This window comes from Rhea americana, unplaced genomic scaffold, assembly GCF_003343005.1.
Source record: "Rhea americana isolate MKP2758 unplaced genomic scaffold, rheAme1 scaffold_10, whole genome shotgun sequence".
Lineage (NCBI taxonomy): Eukaryota > Metazoa > Chordata > Aves > Rheiformes > Rheidae > Rhea > Rhea americana.
Genome location: NW_028185039.1, coordinates 7,381,825 through 7,395,851, shown reverse-complemented (window position 1 = coordinate 7,395,851; position 14,027 = coordinate 7,381,825). Strand labels below are relative to the sequence as shown.

The 14,027-nt window shown below is 36.5% G+C and overlaps 1 long non-coding RNA gene across 1 annotated transcript; it reads right to left on the bottom strand.

The window, feature by feature from the left end:
* Positions 1-13,280: 13,280 nt before the first annotated feature.
* Positions 13,281-13,992, bottom strand: LOC146601706 (uncharacterized). Its single transcript, XR_014895590.1, has 2 exons — positions 13,845-13,992; positions 13,281-13,576 (listed from the first exon to the last, which is right to left on the bottom strand). It is a non-coding gene; the product is annotated as an uncharacterized LOC146601706 (long non-coding RNA).
* Between the last annotated feature and the right edge of the window lie 35 nt (positions 13,993-14,027).

Here is a 14,027-nt window from a genome sequence, read left to right as displayed (position 1 = left end):
AATATAAGTAATTAAGTAAATGGACTTAACTATTTTATCTAATTTAAATCTATTAATTTATTAAATTATTGGACTTAATAACTTACATTATTGAAAATATCTAGCATATGAATAGAAATACTTCTCCTCTGTCAGCCTGAGAGTAATTCAATTTTAAAAATAATAACCCCTATTTGACTAATATTAATCTGACGAATAAATATGCTACCAAGAAAACTATTTATGCGTTCAAGTAAGCCAAGCACCTGCACACARACAATTTCTTTCTTACAGAGGACTGTCATTCAGTGTCTGAGAATACCCTGGAAAGAAAGCCTTTGCTGTTTTTCCTTCAAGACAGGTAAGTGTGTGTTTACTTTCACCAAATCTCCATGTGCATATGACAGCCTCTCACAAACACTCATATGCTGGAAGAGTAACACTTTCACAGGAAACATCCTGCACATGTCTCRCCTGTGTGTGCACTAAATAAAGGAGGAAGTCCTGCACAGCTTTCTGTGTATTCACTTGTGAGCTCCTGGGGGAAACCAAGGCAAAGGACACAGTTCTCATACAAATGGGCAAAGGTATCCACATTCCACAGTGCCAAGCAACCATCAAATCCAGAGAAAATTTCCTACCCTTCATCCTTGCCCTACTTCAGGCATCTGGGAATCATTGAAGTCTTGCAAATAATTTAGAGTATTAGCCCTCTGGTTACTGATCACATCTTGCTAAAGTATATATTTCACTCTACCCGTCCGGATTTTCTTTTCCTTTTTACCCCATATTGTGAGACAGGATATTAAAATAAGTTCTTCATATTTCTTTGACAGAGTGTAACAACATTTTCCAGACAAAATGTGACACGATTTTCTCCACTCTGTGTTATTGTTATTTCTCTAGAGCCATAGAAGTTGGCATACCACAAACGTCAATGGTGCTTAGAGAGCCTGTCTTAGTAGGGAAAGAGACTACAAAAAATAGTATGGATACTTTTGTGAAAGAAAATTTAAAACTTTCCTAAAATAGCTCAGCTATAAAATAAATGATAGAAAAACTGCATTAGGATGTAGCATAAGTCTCCCCTGGAATGTAGGCAGAAGCCCTTTTTCCTTACATTCTTACCATTTATGCAATGGTAAAATGGGCATTGACCAATTACTTTTCATTTTTCAACGGCACATCAAAACTTTCCAGCATACTTCCATCTTGTACAAATGAACTAATAAACTCCTGATACAGCTCTTGATAGTGCTTATCAACTTGTCAGGCATGGCAGTGTTTGTTAACTTGCAACACGAAAATGTTTATCTTTTTGCTACACTCAAAGCAGGCAGCAGAACTGAAAGTTCCTGTGAGAAGAAGCTGGCAAATGGCCTGCAAGTCTAAAGGGACTTTGGTTTGCTCTGTTTTATTTTTCATTCCCATGCCTTTTTCTTCAGGAGTCAGACAGCAAAAAAATTTTTTTATACTCCTGCTGCTAAAGATTGGTAATGAATAGCTACAGCTTGGAGTGCCAAAAAAAAGAAAAAAAAAAGTTTCAAAACAAAGTAGATTAGAGTTAGAATTACTATTTGTTCTTTTCAGTCATTATACCTGACTGTCAAACACACGGATCACACCTGGGAGATGTAGAATCACACAACAGAAACAAAACTGCTATCCCCAAAATATGTTTAAAATGCTATGTGTCACTACTGAAACATCGCTGTATTCTATTGTGTCAAAGTAAAATACTGAAATGTTCTTAATTCTTTTGTAGGTAGAATGGAAAGCACATTTTCCCGTTCCCTGTCATATGGATAAAAGGTAAGAATCAGACTTGCCCACTGCACTATTTTTACCTGCAATGTATTAAATGCAAACAGAAACTAACATATCTGGCTAAATGCACGATATAGTTTATTAGTAGCCAATTGCTCTCATATTTAGTGTCATCATTCTCTTTGCAATGACAAAACTCAAGTCTAATTTCAAATGATAAAAAAAGACCTGTAGCTGTGGTCCTTGGGACAAGGATCCATCATATTTAAATGTTAACTCTATCCAATATTACACTGCACCAGAACCTGTTTTTCTTAATAAGATAGACTTGCTATTACAGRTGTGGTCCCATACCCTGCAGAGTATGTTGTTCAAGTATAATGTTCTGTTCATACTGAACCCAGATGAAATCAGTCAAATCTGGGTAGCTAAAAAGTCTGCCTKTTATGTAGAATCAGGGTCAGGATCCCAGGGTGCTTTTAAATCCAGTTATTGCCATTGATAAAGGAAATTTTCTTAGAGTTAAGTGAAATGAAACTCTTATGACAGCAGATCACCACTTCTTGCTACCTTGTGGGTGACAGCTGAAAGAAGTCCACAAACCCAGACTCRTGTCTAGCAGTAATAAAGGTCAAGCGCAAGCTGCCAACAGCACAGGCATGGCTCACGCCGGCAGCAGGAGGCCTGGTGGCTGCCAGCCCCACCACCTCGCAGCCTCCCCTCCAAGGCACGTCCCCGGCTGCAGCTTGGCACTGCGGCGTTGCGCAGCGTGCCCCTGCTGAAGCCATGCTGCTGTCCCCCCGGCTGCCGCGCCGGACGCCTGCCCCGCCGCGGGACGTGGCGCACCGAGCATCCTGCTCCAAGAGGGGCCAAGAGGCCTGAACTGAATAGCTGCTGTAGTTCTTCCACGTGCCCACACCATACTGGCATGTTAGCAAGAGGCAGGTTATCAGGACATTGCAGCCGACACTCAGTCCTTAGTTTCTGGCAGTGGTGCCTTGACAAGGAGTTACCTCCCTCCTTTTTTTTCTGACTTCTTGGAACTTTCTGTTTTTAACGGGGCAATCTGTGGAGGAGGAGATCTGCACAGAGCTGGTGCAGGAAGATACTATGTTTAACGCCACAGCTGACTGGCCCTGGCCAACTATTCCACATAAAAACGCATCCTGAAACGAGCTTGTGGATGTAACGGTTCCATCTGATAGGCAGAGTGCATGCAGCAGCTTACCTTGCTTCGGGGCTAACGGAGGCATTTTGTCCTTTGCTGTGACTGCCCTGAGGGCAAACCAGGGCCACCCTTTGAATCCATACCCTCTGGAACTGCCAGCAAGCACCTCCTAATGCTCAGATCTGAACCAAAACTCAGTGATTTTGACTTCAGATATGGTCAAAAATGGTTCAGATATGGTTTGTTTTCCTTGTTTGATTTAGATGTACCCAACATTTTACAAGAATAGTATTATTGTGAAATTCTGGTACAAATTAGAATACATTCCATAAGCTAAAGTGATTTTATAAGATTTGCCAAGATATCTGAACTATTTGAATATGCATCCAGATTATATCATAGCATCTACCTTTGATATAAACTATAATCTGAAAATCTTTTGCACACACTCAGCTCCCTTCATTGTCAACTCCAATCATAGGATAAATCTGCGATGGCTTAGTACAGAACTGCAAAAATGACTAGCAAAAATTTCCTGCGCTTATATTTGAATAACCTAGTGCTTTCTCTCATACAAAATTAACCTGCTGCAATCTATTTAGATATTTATGTTATTTTCACCATTGAGGTATCGGAACACCTCAGGAAACAGTCACAGCAAGGCTGCAGACTTCTGTTTCAAAAGAATATGTAACATATAATTTGTCATTGCAAAGGTAAAGAAAATTTTTAAGTGGCTAAAAAAAAGAAGTMAATAATAAGTAATTCTGGGTAAGAATTCTAATAGCTCAGTAGATTTTATATCAACTAACATCACCTGTCAAGTCTAACTACTAGGTAAATTAGTAATTTCCAAGCATGTTGGTTTCTATTTTAATTGCTCAAGTCTATTATAGGTCATGCTATCTTGATGAAAGCATGATTATGAAATGTGTCATTTCTTTTAATGATCTTTATTAACTTAAAATGATTCCATGTATTTCTAAGCTGAATACACACTGGCAAAGCTTCTTCCAACTATAATTAAGCTTATGTCAGCACAGTACTTCATAATTTACATTTGCAGTTGTTTATAAGACAACTATAAAAATCTGCTTTAGTCAGAATCTTGGCACTGATGGTTTAAATCTGGGAATAAAAATGTTTATACACACTTAAAATTTAAGCAAAATGAAAGCAAACCTATTTACACATCACCTCCTGCTCATAATCAGTCATCATTTGGGAAAAAAATCATGTAGAAAGTCAGAAACAGTTCGTTATCATTGATAAATATGGGAGTGACCATTTTTTAAAAAAGTTTATTTTTATATGTCTTTTTATTCCCGTAACTAACTGCTTAAGTTAAGAAAAAGATAAATTATAGACTCRGCATGAATACTAGTCTGCTTCTTTCACCCTTACTTTTGGCTTTATTCTGGTCCCCTCTTCAGAAAACTAGTTAAGGCTTTCTACAGACTTATTTACAGCACACGAGTGGTGAATTGCCTCTTCCAATTGAACTTGCTGCTCTGCCTCCTATAGCTTTCTCCTTCCCACATCTTTCTCTAACGCAGTGTGGAAGAACATGGCATATTTGAGCTTTTCCGAACAGCTTCTTTGYGACACATGTACAGGATGCTGCCTCTATTCAGATTTGGATTTGGTATTTATGAAGTCATGTGCCCTGCAGTGGCAGCCAGTGCTGCACACATATCCCTTCAGTACTGACTGAAGCAGAATGACACTGTATTAATTCAGTAAGAAACTGGATCTAGCATATCCGAAGTCTAATAACATAGCAAATAAACAAATAAACATATTATTAAAATGAATTCACCAAGTGCTGTATTCAGAATAAGGTTTTAAATTATCAATATATATAATATTCAAAATAATAATAATGAGATGATTCAATGCAAGAATGAGATTAATATTTTATTTAGGCTATCTATTAATAATTCTGTGTGTCTTGCCTGATACTTTTGTTTATATTTTATGAGGTTGTTGGTAATCACACCTTTATATGTAATAAAAAACGAAGCTGTTGGTAATGCTCTTCCATTTTGTAAAAGAGTGAAAGTATTCCTGTATTACTCATTTCTTGGCACGTAATGAACTTTTAATATCTTTTCCACTGTGGAAATTCTATTTAAGAAATGCTACCTAGTTGCTACTGTTCTAACTTTTAGAACAAGACAATGTATCTGCTGGTTTCTGTTAATGACTTCTGGTCCTATAATTAAAAGAAATCTAATTCTCTAAACAGTCTAACGCAAATGTTTGTTTTGCTCGTATTTAAAAAACAACTGAATGGCAAAATTATCTTTTACAAAATATTTCATACTGAAACCTAGTCACAGCCTACAGCCTACTCACAAAATGCTGTTAGCTTCAATGGACAGTTTTGCAGATGAGTTTTGCAGTCCTTGTGCTAGTGTTGAATCAAACCCAGAGATTTTTATAACATACTATTTCAAACCATAATAATTTAAATACTTAGTATAAACAATTGGAACCATATATTTGAATTACAAGTTTTAAGTACACATCTCAAACCCATGTGTTTGACTCTTATTTTCTAATGATAAAAGAACATGTAAAAAAATGCATACCTTTATGTCAAACAATTCATATTAGACTTAAGAAAGTATGGAATATAAGTATTACTGACTTTGACCCTTTTCCTTTAATTTATTCTCAAGACTGCTAGGTCTAAACATTTTTTTTGTTATATCAGTGTGATGTGATAAATATCTTTTTACCTATTTTTCAGAACACTTATTCAGAGGGAATCTGACTTTTGTTACAGCCTAAAATGTTTGCTTGAGTAGGTATGTAAACAAGAGTCAGCTATTGAGATCTACAGGTTATAGCTGCATGCAATTTTATGAAAGATTGCTGACTTTAACAAAATTGAAAGACTTTCTGATATCTTTGTAAATTACATGTAAAATAGGAATGTAATATAGGACAAGTATCAAATCAGATCAGTTTTTAATGCTCAAAACTATCACAATACTCTTTACATATAGTATTGTGACTAACTTAGCCCAAGAAAACATTTTTTAAAAGTAACCAAAATTCTGTTCTGTTCATATTAACATGGTCTTCTATATCAAGGTGATGCAATTGTATACCTCTGGGAGCGCTCCCTTCACAGATCTTTAATATTACAGAACTCTCTGAAATCTGTGCCATCTGACACAGTTTTAAGGTATTTTCAATTAGATGCAGAGTCTTTAAGTAGGATATGAAAATTCAGAATTAATAGTAATGACTAGTATTTCTGCTGCTTTCTGTCTGCACATAAATTTGAAATGCTGTTGCCTGTTGAAATGTTGTATATTGAAATGCATATGCCAGTGTGTTTTGGCCTGTGAATATAGTAGTGAGCGACACTGCTCATTCTGTCCTTCTAGAAAATGATTTTCCTTACTGAGATATTTGTCTGCACCCYAGAAGTTCTGTGTTTCCAGGCCTCACAGTGTTTTCTTTGAGACATGTGAGACATGACTTCACCTGTGAGGCTCTTCTGCCTGAAAAATGTGAAACACTGCTTTAGCAGAACGAATGAGAGAATTTCCTTGGAGGTTAAATTTTAGTACAAAACAGGACTGAAAAAATCTACTAACTTACTTCCTCTCTGTATCACTGGCTATTTTGAAGGCCTTTTCAAGATCTTTGACACTGTCAGAGAGAAGACTTGATGCCATGGGTTTATTATTTCTTTTAAGCTAGTGACTGAGGTCAAGAGCGCACTTCACACTACCCAGTTATGGCCCTGTCCTCCACGGAGCTACTGAAACTCAGCTGTACTGGGACTGCACCTCTCGAGCTGAGGACACATTGTACTGCAATGCAGGCAGAAACGAACAACGTTTAYCCATGCGTGTTTTGCCTCTTCCTTCCTTCAAGAATTGTGGAAAAGTGCAGTCTTGGAGGGTACCTGCCAGCTAACAGGAATAAATGTGGCTGCGAGACTGTGTGTGGGCACTGGAGCCTCGGCGATGCCTCCCATCCCCATGGCCGGGTGGAGAGGAGCACTCTGCTCCCAGGGACTGTGCCCATCTCCTCCCGCCGAAGCCCCGCAGGAGCTGTGCCCGCACAAGGACTCTTCAATCTCAGCAAGCACAGGATAGCGGAGAACCCAGGCCGTCTTCCCTCGGTTTCATTTTAAATCGCTTCATTTATTTTGGGATCGTATGAAGCTTTGCTCCAGATACAGATTTTTGTGTATTTAATTTAAAGAAAYGTATTGGACAAACCTATTTATTTGATAAATAACCTGGTTTCTGCTCTTAAAAGCAATTAATTTTCYAAATGACGTCCACTATAGCAAAGTCATTCAAAATGGATGTACTAAATTAGTGTGCAAAATCTGTGTTGTGTTTTCAGAGACATACACACTGAATTCTTATGTTAACAACAAGTTAAATTAATTATACCAGAAGAGTGRAGCTCTCACCCTTATGCCAAAATATATTCTTTTTCCTAAGTACCACGTGGTTATCGGCATGTCCCTTGGATTTATGACTTATAACATTTGTTTATCAACAGGTGGTTGCATATCCTGCCATTTATATTTTAAGCAACAGTAAACACAACTAAAAATAAGAGAAGATAAACAAAGTAAAACTCAGTGGGTTTTTTCAAGTGATTTTAGAAMAAAGCTGTACTTATAAGCTAGGTCTTCAAGTAGTTCACACCAGGCCCAGCAACACAGAAGAATACTGCAAGAGCAATAAGGATTTTTAGGGGCATTATGATAGTGTAATGGAAACACATCTGCCCCCAAAAGTCCCTCATTTTCCCTGCGGTAAAGGGCCATGCAGGAAGTGGTGAATGCTGTGGAACATCAAGAATGAAACTATAAAGAAAATTTCTTTAAGTTAGAACAATTTTCCAACAATACTTCAGGATTTCATAATTTCCTGTTACTCCACTCCATAGGAAAATTATAGTTTTCCAAACAGTCCCTAATGCACATACTTTGGATGTRTTACATGGTTCTGTCTCCTCACAAAAGTGAAATCAAAAGAAGCTATCTTTGAATTGGTATTAGTATTGGAAAGCTAAAAAAAAGTTATGTGGAAAGCACAGAAAATCCAGAACAATTCTCTCAGCTACAAAAAAAGTACAAAGTTAAGCAGGAAAATCCTCATCAACAGTTGATCTGCAGCTCCAAATTTTAAGGGTTTACTTCAGTGACAAAACCAACTTAAGTTTATAGGAGAAATAATGCATAATAAAACCATCTAACATCTTTCATTTTAAAGGATTTCAAAACATTCTACAAACAACTATGTGGGCAGTTTCCCATACACAGAGAAAGATCACTATATCAGAGGATAACTGCAAAGAGGAGTGTTCCAATTTACTAAAGATCTGAGTGCCCCACATTCATAAATCTGAGAAAAGCAGGTACCGGCTTTGAGCTTTTAGTTATACTWAATCAAATGATATGCCTAATATTTTAAAATAATCCACATTAAATATTACCTAAAAGGCATATTCTTTCATGGATTCCAGTAGAGTAAGGTATAAAATACAGTAATATGGTTTAAAATAGTAATGATCAATTCCTCCATTTATTATTTAAAATTGTGTTTAATACATTTGTTCTTTATTGGTTCTTGTTTTACTATAGAGAATGAACCCAGTTCTTCCCTCAAATTCCAGAAATTTTACTGTGATCTCACTTGATTTTTTTGATGTAGGTCCWGTGATTTCATGGAGAAATTGCTGATTTACACTAGCATCCATGCATCTAATGTGTGCAGTGAAGTTCATATAATATGAAATAGATCTTTTATTATGAAAGAAAACTTTCATAAAAATAGCAACAGTAGCAGCCCCAAAACTCTAGAATATTATGCTGAATTTACAAGTGAGGCATACAGATGTTTTTAAAAACAGCAACATATAGCAAACAGAAATGTATGGCTCCCCTTTGGTAACATTACTAGACCAAGTTATATAAATTACTGACCCTTACAGGCCAATCCTGAAGCATCCTGAAATTACTTTTCTCACCCTTTTCTAAAATCACTTATATGTTGTCTTTATTTTTTAAAAAATTCTTCTCTTGACCTACAAAACAAAAGAAGAACTATTACTTTCAAAAGTTAATATCTAACTGCTATTCTATATCCATTCATTTAAACAGGCCATGAATTCAGCCAAATGATTTGGGTAGTCTGACACCAAAAAGCCTGAAGCTCAGAGATGACTGAAAATAGCAAAAATGCATCAATAGCAGCCTCTCTCCTCCTCTATTAACAGGTAAATTTAAATACTATAGTGGCATTAATTGAAAAGATGGAAATAGCTTTGTTTAAAATTATTAACATCTATCTATGATGTAAGTATTCAATATATTAGGAAATTACATAGGACTGATACAACATTTTAAGATTTCTTTTGACTCAGCAAGGAATAGATACATTCCAAACAGGAAAACAGAGGGAAAAAGAATCTTTATAAACTCTGTATCTATCGGTAGCGAACTACAATTCCACTATTTCTGACTCTAAAGTGAAAAATAAAATGGTGATCACTAAAGAGCCTTAGTGTTTTATTAGTTATCTAACAGAGACTCAGAAATCTTTTGTAACCTTCTTAATCCAACCCCTAATATATAGTTGCTACATATGTAGTTCTATATAGTTCTACAGTTTCTTCTGTAGAAATGTCCTGAAAAAAATCCCCAGGCTCTAGCACACCTCACCTATGGGAACACTGCCCTTGCTCTGAAACCTTGGCAAGCATTTGGGGGCATTTTGGCCACAGGAAACAAAAATGATTCTTTGTCTTTTTTTTTTCCATGTGGATGCCTTTACCAAATTCTCTAAATATCTGCATTGTTTGACTGCAAAAATATTATGATATTGCAACAACAATCTGCGTAATTATTAACTCGTACACTGTCGAAAGGGCAAATGATGCCTTAAATTCACGTAAATTCACTAAATTCACTGACAGCTTTGTATTTTCAAGCTGTGAGGTCTGAAATTACTTCGGCAGTTCATGCAATATAGCTACTTTTCTACCACTTCTTGTACTATAGGCGCATCTTCCAAGTCGCAGSAGCTTTTTTTCTCCTGATATTTTAAAGCCATCAGAAAACTTTATGAAAATAAAATGTTCTCTTCATAACCYGCTAAATACATTTTTGAAGACAAATAAAAAATTTTTGAATGATATCTTTGAAAAATAGATACTGAACGTATTCAAATAGATTTGCTTTGCGGTGTGAGGTCCAGGTTCTCTGCAGGGGAGYAGTGCTGATGGGCAACATCCTAACTGAGAATGAAGAAAAAGATTCAATTTAAAAATCATACCTTGGATGTCTATGTTCTTGCCCTGGAAAAACTCTGGATAGCTTCATGGGAAGAGATGACAGATCCTGTAGCCTTTACTAAGGCAAGACTTTGAGTTGTTCCAGGTCATGAGCTTCCAAGCTCCGGGTCACTACGTCCCTCTCCTTTTTCCATGGCTACACCAGAGGGGAGTCACTAAACTTTCCTGTTGTAACAGGAGGTCCGGGAATGTCAAAAGTGGAGGCCACTGCTTTAAACAGCTCAGGCTGCAGACCCGTCCCCAAACAGAGCCATTGGACTCTGTCGGAGAGCCCGGCCTTCATTTCTTTTCACTGCTTTCAATAAAATGTATCCGCCAATGGCAAAGGGAAACAGATTAGGCCAGTCCTGAGCGGTTTCAGAGTCTGTATACATTTTTCAAAGGTTTGCCTAAAAATGCTGAAAAGTAGTTGTAAAAATCATATTGTTTTAAATATATTTTGTACAGAAACATAGCTAATAAGGTTTTCAGTTTTATAAACTATAAATGTAATAAATRATTGAAGTCAATCTTTCTAAATAATACTTTTTCAATAATACCTATTGATATTGATGTTCATAATACAGCTTCTACCTCAAGGAAAACGAATTTTGAATTCAAACATAGTATCTACTTTTTATCTTCTATTTATATATGGTGTTTTTCATATCAAATAGCACAATAAACTGACCCCAGCTACTTAATTATTAATGCTCTGGATACGCAACACACTTCAGGATTTTCAACATTAAGGCCACCACACCATTCACAGTCAAGCCTGTGTGAAAAAGTGAACAGAAATTTTGTATGAAGAAGGCCTGTAGAAGTGTAACTGTGGTCTTTAAGATCACTCAATATTCATTAAAATAGTTTGTTAATTCTATAGCTAGGCAGCTGGTGCTGGAAGGAATATGTGTGAATTTTATGTATCCTCTGGAAAGAATTAAATAGAACTTATCTGAAGGAATATTGAAAATAGCTGATCAACAAAGTGTGATATGTAAAGATTAGCACATTTTATTTAAAGTAGCTATATAAAATTATATGTTTTAATTTAAAAGCTTTAAAGTAAAATTTGCTTTTCACTTTCTGGTGAGAACTGTGAAATTTCAGCAGAACAGAGTTGATCCTTGCTGCTGTTTGGATATGCTAGTTTGATTCTCTTTTCCCTTAGAGCAAGATCCTCTAATTGTTCAAGTTCCAAATCTATGTTTCTCTGCTCTTTTGTTCTCAAAACACTGGCCAAGAAACCACAGGAGCGAAACCAATCCAAAGTAGAGAACTCCTACTACTGGATGTGTCTATAATGTAGTCACAAACTAATAAACTCATAAATGCTTCATTTAAACAGCATTACTTCATACTGAATAGCAGCTAAAAGGCACACGAGCAGTACAATTCTGACCTAAGCACTTTCAAATCAGATTTCAATCTTAAACAGGTCAATAAATGGACTTTGCACTGAGGTTTGGTTTCCTGTCTTACATGTGTAGAAATGATACAGCTATAAAATGTAAAATACCAGAATTCTATAGAAAAAAGATTGATAGTTTAGCCAGACATCCATTTGCCTGAATATACAGTTCTTGTATGTATTCATGGGATGTTTTACACACCAACAACTTTGTTTTAACCATGCAACACTGCGTAACTTCAGCTGAATTTTCAGGCCAAGTATTCAAATAGATTCAGTTTGTGCAGATCAACACTTAAAGTGAACTCTGACTGCAATGATAACGTGACTACAATGTTAACGTCTAGATACATATGTGTAACTTAAGCAGATGATTAGCTGGCATAAAATGTCAAAACTGTGACAGATACTCACACCAACTGCAAGGATGCTCCTGTATGTATTTTTTGTGTGTATGCTGTATATACATGGCCATTATTCACTCTCACACTGTATCATTTATAGCGTCTTTCATTGTATCTTAAATATATGCACTTTATATTCTGTGCCGCAGGAAAGAATAATTTTTAAACATTTATTAGAATCCCATTAGATAAGTAAAACTAGATAATTTTTAGAGTTAAAATTATGCTTAGACTCTTTAGGATATTGATACCAAATTGTAATTAGTAATACGGACTTGAACAGCTTTAGTAAGCTCAGGTTTACAGCGCCTTATGCATAAAAATATATTTTACAACTCATATCAATGTAAAAGTCAGTAACCCTTAAATTGATTTATAGGTATAGACCACACACACACAGATACACAGACACACACATGTGAAAAACAAGCTAGCTGAAGAGAGCCGTTAAAACTGAAACACTTTGTGAGCAAAAACAAAACCCGAAGAGGGGATCAATACAAATGTTAGTGGGGTTTCTATGAAGTTTGCAAGTTTCAATCTGCCTCTCTTTTCTACAGACTTAYTTGCTTTTCTCCCAAATTCACTTACACTGAATAGCAACTCTTTGAAATTGAACTTTTCCCTCAGCTTTTACTGTTTTTAAAGGGGGAAAAAAAAAGCTTTTGCAAACTACACCAGCTGTTACAAAACTTTTTTTAATGTTTAACTTGCAAGAATGGTAGCATTTTCTATCCACTTATTATTGCTGAAGACAACATTAAGTTAGAATACTATTATTATTTACTTAAAGCGTGCAGTAGTCTTTTACCGAGTGCAGCAGTAGCTTAGCATTCTAAGTTTCCTGTCTCCTGTACGAGCCATAACACATTGGTTTCTTTTGCAGAACAAAGTGACCACCAAAAGCGGGACTTTGTGGGCCAGTTGGATAAAACATAAGCTCATCTYGCCCCCAAAACCCCGACTCTGGAACCACAACCTTCCGCGATTCAATTTGTAAGTACAGTATCTTTGCAAAATACGCCCAATCAACGGAAAGAATCATTGCTTATAAAATGGCTAGTTTTCTGACTAAAAAAGAGAGAATATTGTAGCCAAGTCACAGTTCAGATTCCTTTACTCTCTGGAGAGCAGGAATTGCTAATAGATATCATGTTCTTATAAATTATTTGCTAAGTAGATAAGGAGTACCTCCTACGAGTGTCTGTAGAATGACACAGAATTCACCCAGAAAAACAAAGTGATTTATTAGATCCAGCACTCAAAGCATCTGTCAGGATTTCTTCTCAAAGTGAAGAACACACCTACTTGTGTTCMTCTGTTTCACTGTATTTCAAGCTAGAGTTGAAACAGTGTAGAGATGCCTGTCATTATTCTACATTTGTTGCTTCTTTAATAATGTGCTGGGAAATATTTTCATTTACTTGAAAGAGTCAGGACTTATCCCATGAGCAGCGGGACTTTCACTATTCAGCAGGGTGTTTAGAAGCTTTCCAGCCTCAGCGTTCTGCTTCCTGAGAACTTCTTGTAAAGAGGAGAGAAAAATAGATAAAAGAAACATATTTTCTAAATCCTGTTTATAATTCCTACAGAACTTCTAAATAAAATCTAAGTTGAAAAGCATAATAGTTTACACTTAGATGACTGAAGTAGGTAGCTGCTGTCAGTTACTTCAAAAGAAATTTATTACTGTGCTTGAAAAGCCGCTATTACATTTATTCAGCTATTAATAACCGGAACGCAGAGACAAAGAACGCGGCCCGGGGTAGCCGCAGCACGGTCACAAACGCACCTTGAGAAATCGCGTAAAAGTTGGCGGAAATGCCGGCTAAGCGGGGACGTTAAAATCAAATCCCTGGCCTGCACAGAGAGCAATCAACTGCCTTACTTCTGGCTGCGCTAATTAAAAGCRGTAATAACGTATCTTTATTTCACACGATCGTATCAAACGACGCGGGGCTGCAGCGGGCTCCGG